We start from the raw sequence: 6,349 nt of genomic DNA, 5'->3' as shown, positions 1-6,349 counted from the left end.
TTTTAAAAACCCCGCTAAAAATTTCCCCTTAGGCCAGTCCTGCTAGTTGAAATAGCCATGTCTTAAGGGCGCGGCGGAAGGAAGGGAGATCCGGGATCACCCGGATCTCTGGGGGTAGTTCGTTCCAGAGGGTGGGAGCTCCCACCGAGAAGGCCCTCCCCCTGGGAGTCGCCAGCCGGCACTGTCTGGCTGACGGCACTCTGAGGAGACCCACTCTGTGGGAGCGTACCGGCCGATGGGAGGTAATCTGAGGCAGAAGGCGGTCTCGGAGATATCCAGGTCCGATGCCATGGAGCGCTTTGAAGGTGATAACCAACACCTTGAAGCACACCCGGAAAGCCACCGGCAGCCAGTGCAGCTCGCGCAGCAACGGTGTTACATGGGAGCGACAAGTCCCTCCCAACACCGCCCGCGCGGCCGCATTCTGGACCAGCTGGAGCCTCCGAGTGCTCCTCAAGGGAAGCCCCATGTAGAGAGCATTACAGTAGTCCAGGCGGGAGGTGACGAGGGCATGCTCTATTATCATCTTGGTTCCCAAAAAATCCTCCATCAAGGAGCTGAATGACTACAGACCAACTGCTTTGACATCTGTAGTTATGAAGACCTTTGAAAGGTTAGTGCTGGCCCACCTGAAAATCATCATGGAATTGCTGTTAGATTTCTTGCAGCTTGCCTACTGAACAAACAGATCAGCAGACGATGCTGTCAATATGGCCCTGCACTACATCTTACAACATCTCCAATCCTCAAGGACCTATGCATGGGTCCTTTTCGTAGTCTTCAGCTTGGCATTCAATTCCATCATTCCAGAAATTCTTCACTCCAAACTGATTCAGCTAACTGTACCTGTCCATACTTGTAGATGGATTGTTAGCTTTATAACAGATAGGAAGCAACAGGTGAAACTATAGAAAATCACATGGAGCACCCTTTAGATCAGTGGTGGCGAACCTATGGCACGCGTGCCAGAGGCGGCACTCAGAGCCCTCTCTGTGGGCATGCGTGCCGCCACTGCCAGAAGCTTGCGCAGGTCCATTAGGCTGCCGCCCGGAGTGGCAGCCCCACCAAGCACAAAGGAGGCGAAGCAGCCAGCTAGCAAGCTCGAGTAGAAGTGGTAAAGCACGCCCACACCCAGCAAGCCAAAGGCCACCTCCATCGGTGCCATGGCCCCCCAGTCCCAGCTAGGATTGCGTGCCTTCCCCCATCTATGCTGGGCTTCCTGCCCACCGCCCCACCCGCCAGAGATCCCCTGGATCTCCCCCAACCCTGCCCGGCTCCCACAGGCATTCCCCCATGAGCAACATCAAGGTAGTCATGCCCACCCCAGCCATGCCCACCCAGTCTGACGTAACAACCGCAGCCATGCCCACCCAGTGGGCCACGCCCACCCAGTGTGTCATCCCCCCCCCTGAGGACACCACAATGCTAATGCGGCCCTGGCACTTTGTGATAAATAAGAGGGTTTTGGGTTGTGGTTTGGGCACTGGGTCTCTAAAAGGTTCGCCATCACTGCCCTAGATTAACACAGGTGTCCTGCAAGCTGTGTGCTCTCTCCACTGCTCTTCTCTCCCTACACCAATGACTCCATCTCAAAGGACCTCTCTGTTAAAGTAGTGACTTTAATTTAACTATTATGCAACTCCAATCCAGGGGACTATGAGGAACCTATGCAATCAATACACAGGGTTACAAAAAATAGAAAAAAGTCATAGAAACAAAACCTCAATATTCACCTCAGTGCATTTATTCTCTGAAAATAGCATGGTCCTCTGAATGTCATCCAGGATATACACATTTGCATTATGTTTTTTACTTGATTATTCTCATTAATGCTAACTCATGAGTAACACAGGAAGCATGAAATGTAGCAATAGCAAGATAGCAAGATTACTGTTTGTAGAAAAGGAAATTACTTACGCAGATTCTTGAAGCATCTTTTAGACTGAATCATAGCCAAATGTGCTACAGCAGGGGTATCAAACTCGCAACGTCACGTGACGTGTTGCAACATATTGCGACTTTTTTGCCATTGCCGGCAATGGGGTGGGCGCGGTTTCGCTATGATGCATCCCGCCCATGGGCCGGCAGTTTGACACCCTTGTGCTACAGGAAAACTGCGCTAAGTCACAGAATTCTATTTTTGATGTGCGACAGCAAAAGATGGACAGAAATTGTCTTTGCAATGGGCTGGAAACAAATAGAGGACCATGTGATGTGTTGCCACCCTCAAGAAATTGTCTAGTTTTGCCTAGGCCAGGGGTAGGCAACCTTGGCTCTTTTATGACTCGTGGACTTCAACTCTCAGAATTCCTGAGCCTAGGGATTAAGGCATCAGGCTAGAAACCAGGATACTGTGAGTTCTGGTCCCACCTTTGCATGAAAGCCGGCTGTGTGATTTTGAGCCAGTCACTCTCTCTTAGTTGTTGCAGGGAAAATAGGAGAAAAGCACGTTCTCCAAATTGAGTTATTTATAAAAAAAAAACAATAAAGGTGGGAAATAAATAAATAAATAAAATAATGCTCTCTCTGGGGAAATCCCAGTATTCCTTCTTGGAGAAGGCCTGCAAGAGAAAAAGCCTTCATCTTATGACTAAGGATACATCCGATTGTACAAGTCAGGGCCGGTCTTAAGGGCCCACTGAGACCACTGCTGCTCAAACGCCCTTTTTATCCAAACCCAGACCTGAGAGAGACTGAGATTTGAGCGGCAGCGGCTTGAGTTTCTCTGCTCCGTCTCAAAGGAAGAAAATGGAGGCACAGCGCGGGATTGCTCTCAAGAAGATGTGGGTGCACTGCTCACTCGCGTGTGCCGGCCTCATTGAGAGCAATCCCGCTGTGCGCCTCTGCTTATTTTTACTTGGCTGCTGCTGCTCAAACACCTCTTATCCCAGTGGTTCTCAACCTGTGGGTCGGGACCCCATTTGGGGTCGATCGACCATTTCATGGGGGTCGCCAAGCAAGGCTGTCCGCCATTTTTTTTCTCCGCCATTTTTTTCCCCTTTTCCGGCGGGTGCCTTACCTCCCTTGGGCTGGGCCAGCTGGTGGTCGGCCTGCTCCGTCTCTGCCGCTTGCCAGCTATGCCTCGGCCGGCGCAGGGGGCGGAACCACGCATGCGCGGTGCTCCCAGGCAGGGAAAGTCCTCGAATTATGACCGGTTTAGTTCTCGACTTATGACCGGTTTAGTCCTCGACTTACGACCGGTTGGGGTCGCGGCATTAAAAAGGTTGAGAACCACTGTCTTATCCGAATGGAGATCTTTGGGACATGAGGAGCTCCATCTGAGTGTGAATGAAACGCTTGAAAATGCAGCGATTTGCTACGTTTTTAAGGCTCCCATGGACGCTCAAACACCTTTTATTCCAACAGAGATCTTGGGGAAATGGGGAGCTCCATCTGAATGTGAATGTAACGCTTGAAAATGCAGCGAATTTGCTTCGTTCTGAACCGCCCCATTTGTTCAGAGGGAGAATCCAGTTTCCCCAAGGTCTCCCTTCGGATAAGAAGTTTATTAGCAGCAGGAGCTTGGGTTTCTCGGCTCCATCTGAGTGGAGGAAAGCAGAGGCACAGCAGGATTGCTCTCAATAAGGCCGGCGCACAAAAGCAAGCAGTGCATCTGGGTCTCATTGTTTGAGAGCAATCTTGCTGCTGCGCCTCCGCTTTCCTCCACTCAGATGGAACCGAGAAACCCAAGCTCCTGCCACTGGTTGAGTGAGGAGGAGAAGAGCGGTAAGGATTTGTGCCAGCCGGGTGGCCAGGAAAGGACTAGGTCAGGCGGGGTGGGTGGCTGGCTGGCTGGTGAGGGGGATCATGGCTGCTCAGGTGGTTGCCACCGCCAGCTTGGATGCGGGTGCAAGGGACCTGGCCCCACAATGCCCCCCCACTCATTTGAAGGCTTCGTTCCTGCCCTCAAACTAAGTCCGGTGCACGCAAGCGAACAGCTCAGCCGGGCCACTGACAGTATTGGTTCCTGCGCGTGGCCGACTCTGATTCCACGCTTTGCCCCATAGGCATGCAAACGCTTCTCCCCCCGCCGAGAATGGAAGCTTCCAGGGCCATGATCTCTTTTGCAAAGAATGGGTGTTTGAACTCGTGTGATATTACGGCACCCGGGAGCTCCCATTGTCAGCACGAAAAGCATTTGCAAGCTCTTCTCCTCTCCCTCAAAGGAAAGAAACCGCGGCAGAGGAGACAGATTTTGCAAGGTAAGGGACTCTGGCACGGCAGGAAGGGAGGAAGAAGCAGTTGTGAGGAGTGGGGAAGGGAGTAGGGTGAATATTGTACTGCAGAGCCTCTGCAGTCACTCGTAAGGGCAAACAACTACTGTGGTGCTGTAATAGTCGTAATTTCAGGAATTGCTCGTAAGCACTAGGGGGCGCTGATCACGTAACTTTGAACGAGCGTTAAGTGAATGCTCGTAACTCGGGGATTACCTGCACTTTGAACAAAGCTCACTTATAACCATGCTGCCCCTAAGATATCAAGATCGTAACAGACAATAAAGATCATTTATGTTATTATAGGAAGGTTTTTTTAGTGAAGGATATGGTGGAACTGCACTGTGATGAAAAGTCTGCAACCTAAAAATAAAGTCTTGGTCACCCTAACTTTTGAAATCAGTTGAGCGCCAGAATTTTGGAACCGACTGTCACCTTGAAAGATGGTCAGTGTGGCAGAAAACTTTGTAGATAAAGTTAATCCTTGACTTATGACCACAGTTGAGCCCCATATGATCATTGCTAAGCAAGACAGTTGAGCTTTGCCCCATTTTACAACCTTTCTTGCCACAGTTGTTAAGTGAATCACTGCAGTTATTAAGTTAATAACATGGTTGTTAATGAATCTGGCTTCCCCATTGCTCGTCAGGTCGCAAAAGGTGATCACATGACCCCAACAGACCGGGACACTGCAACCATCATAAATATAGACCAGTTTGCAAGCATCTGAATTTTGATCACGTGACCATGGGGATGCAGCAATGGTCACAAATGTGAAAAACAGTCATAAATCAGCTTTTTCACTGCTGCTGTAATCTTGAACTGCCACTAAATAAATGGTTGTAAGTGGAGGACTACTTGTATGGAGGTGGGGAGCGAGTAAAAGAGAGTAAACACTGGAGTCTCCAAAGATGTAAAGGATTCATTGACACTTATTCTTCTTAGTCTCCTAAACTTTTAAGGATAGGGGTCGACAACACAAACATAACTTGGAGCCTCAGCAGTCCAAACTAAAATTTAAAATAATGTTCAAGATGAGATGTCTAACCAAGAAGCTAAACTGATCTGGCTGCAGCACTTTGAGCTGGGGAGCTGAAATCCACAACTCTTAAAAGTTGCCAAAGTTTGATAACCTTTCCCTTTGAGTAAGGCTTTCCAATATGAAGGACCAGCCCTTTTCTCTGCCTGGGCAAGGAACTGAGTCCCAGCCAGGTAGCACAAAAGGATGGGGGAGTTTGTTTATAGTGGCCTGATAAGGGTAATCTGCTTTCTATGAAGTCTTCTCTTCATCCTCCTCTGGGATCTGCTGTCTCCCTCAACTTTCTGCTCCAACCCTGCCGCCTTGCACTTGCTCCTTCTTCAGATCAGCCTTTATGTTGATACCCTGATGCTGTGGTTGACTTGTGGGGAGGCTGGTATTTTCTCTTCACCACAATGAGATCGGGGCAAAGGGGCCACAGTTGAAAAGGCCGCTATTTCTTCGTGGCCTTCAGCCTTTTTTTCAAAAGACAATCTCGGTTCCGTTGAGCCCAGTTCTTTGATACCTTGCCTTTCAACAGGCTGTTTCTCAAAGGCTGAGCAAGGAAATGATCACTCTCATTTCGGGATATCCCTCCTCTTATCCCAAGAGATCAGACTGTTATTTCCAATAAAGCGGAAGCGCTACCAACTTTTTCTCCCAATAGCTTTCTCTCCCCATGGCTCACGCGTGAGCCCAGAATATGATACACACACTCATCCCTGCTGCTGTCCACTTTTGATTCTGAACAATTTTTTTAAAAAAATGATCTAATTATCTAATTATTAGCAACAAAGATGATTAGGGGATTGTAGGCTAAAACAAATAGAGGGCAGCTGCTGGAATTGGGTATGTCTAGTTTAATGAAGAGAAGGACTAGGGGTGACATGATAGCAGTGTTTTCAATATCTCAGGGGTTAATAATAATAATAATAATAATAATAATAATAATAAAGTTGGAAGGGACCTTGGAGGTCATCGAGTCCAACCCCCTGCTCAGGCAGGAACCCTACACCATTTCAGACAAATGGCTGTCCAGTCTCTTCTTAAAAACTTCCAGTGTTGGAGCATTCACCGCTTCTGGAGGCAGGTTGTTCCATTGGTTAATTGTTCTAAC

At 48.9% G+C, this 6,349-nt stretch overlaps 1 protein-coding gene across 1 annotated transcript in view; it reads right to left on the bottom strand.

Moving 5' to 3' along the window:
* IFNAR1 (interferon alpha and beta receptor subunit 1) overlaps window positions 1–6,349 on the bottom strand; it is a 22,349-nt gene that overhangs the window by 14,611 nt on the left and 1,389 nt on the right. The gene's annotated exons all lie outside the window — the stretch shown is intronic.

This window comes from Protobothrops mucrosquamatus, unplaced genomic scaffold, assembly GCF_001527695.2.
Source record: "Protobothrops mucrosquamatus isolate PMUCROS unplaced genomic scaffold, P.Mucros_1.0 scaffold_149, whole genome shotgun sequence".
NCBI classification, from domain to species: Eukaryota; Metazoa; Chordata; class Lepidosauria; order Squamata; family Viperidae; genus Protobothrops; species Protobothrops mucrosquamatus.
The sequence above is the reverse complement of the archived record's forward strand: the minus strand, read 5'-3'. Positions and strand labels throughout refer to the sequence as shown.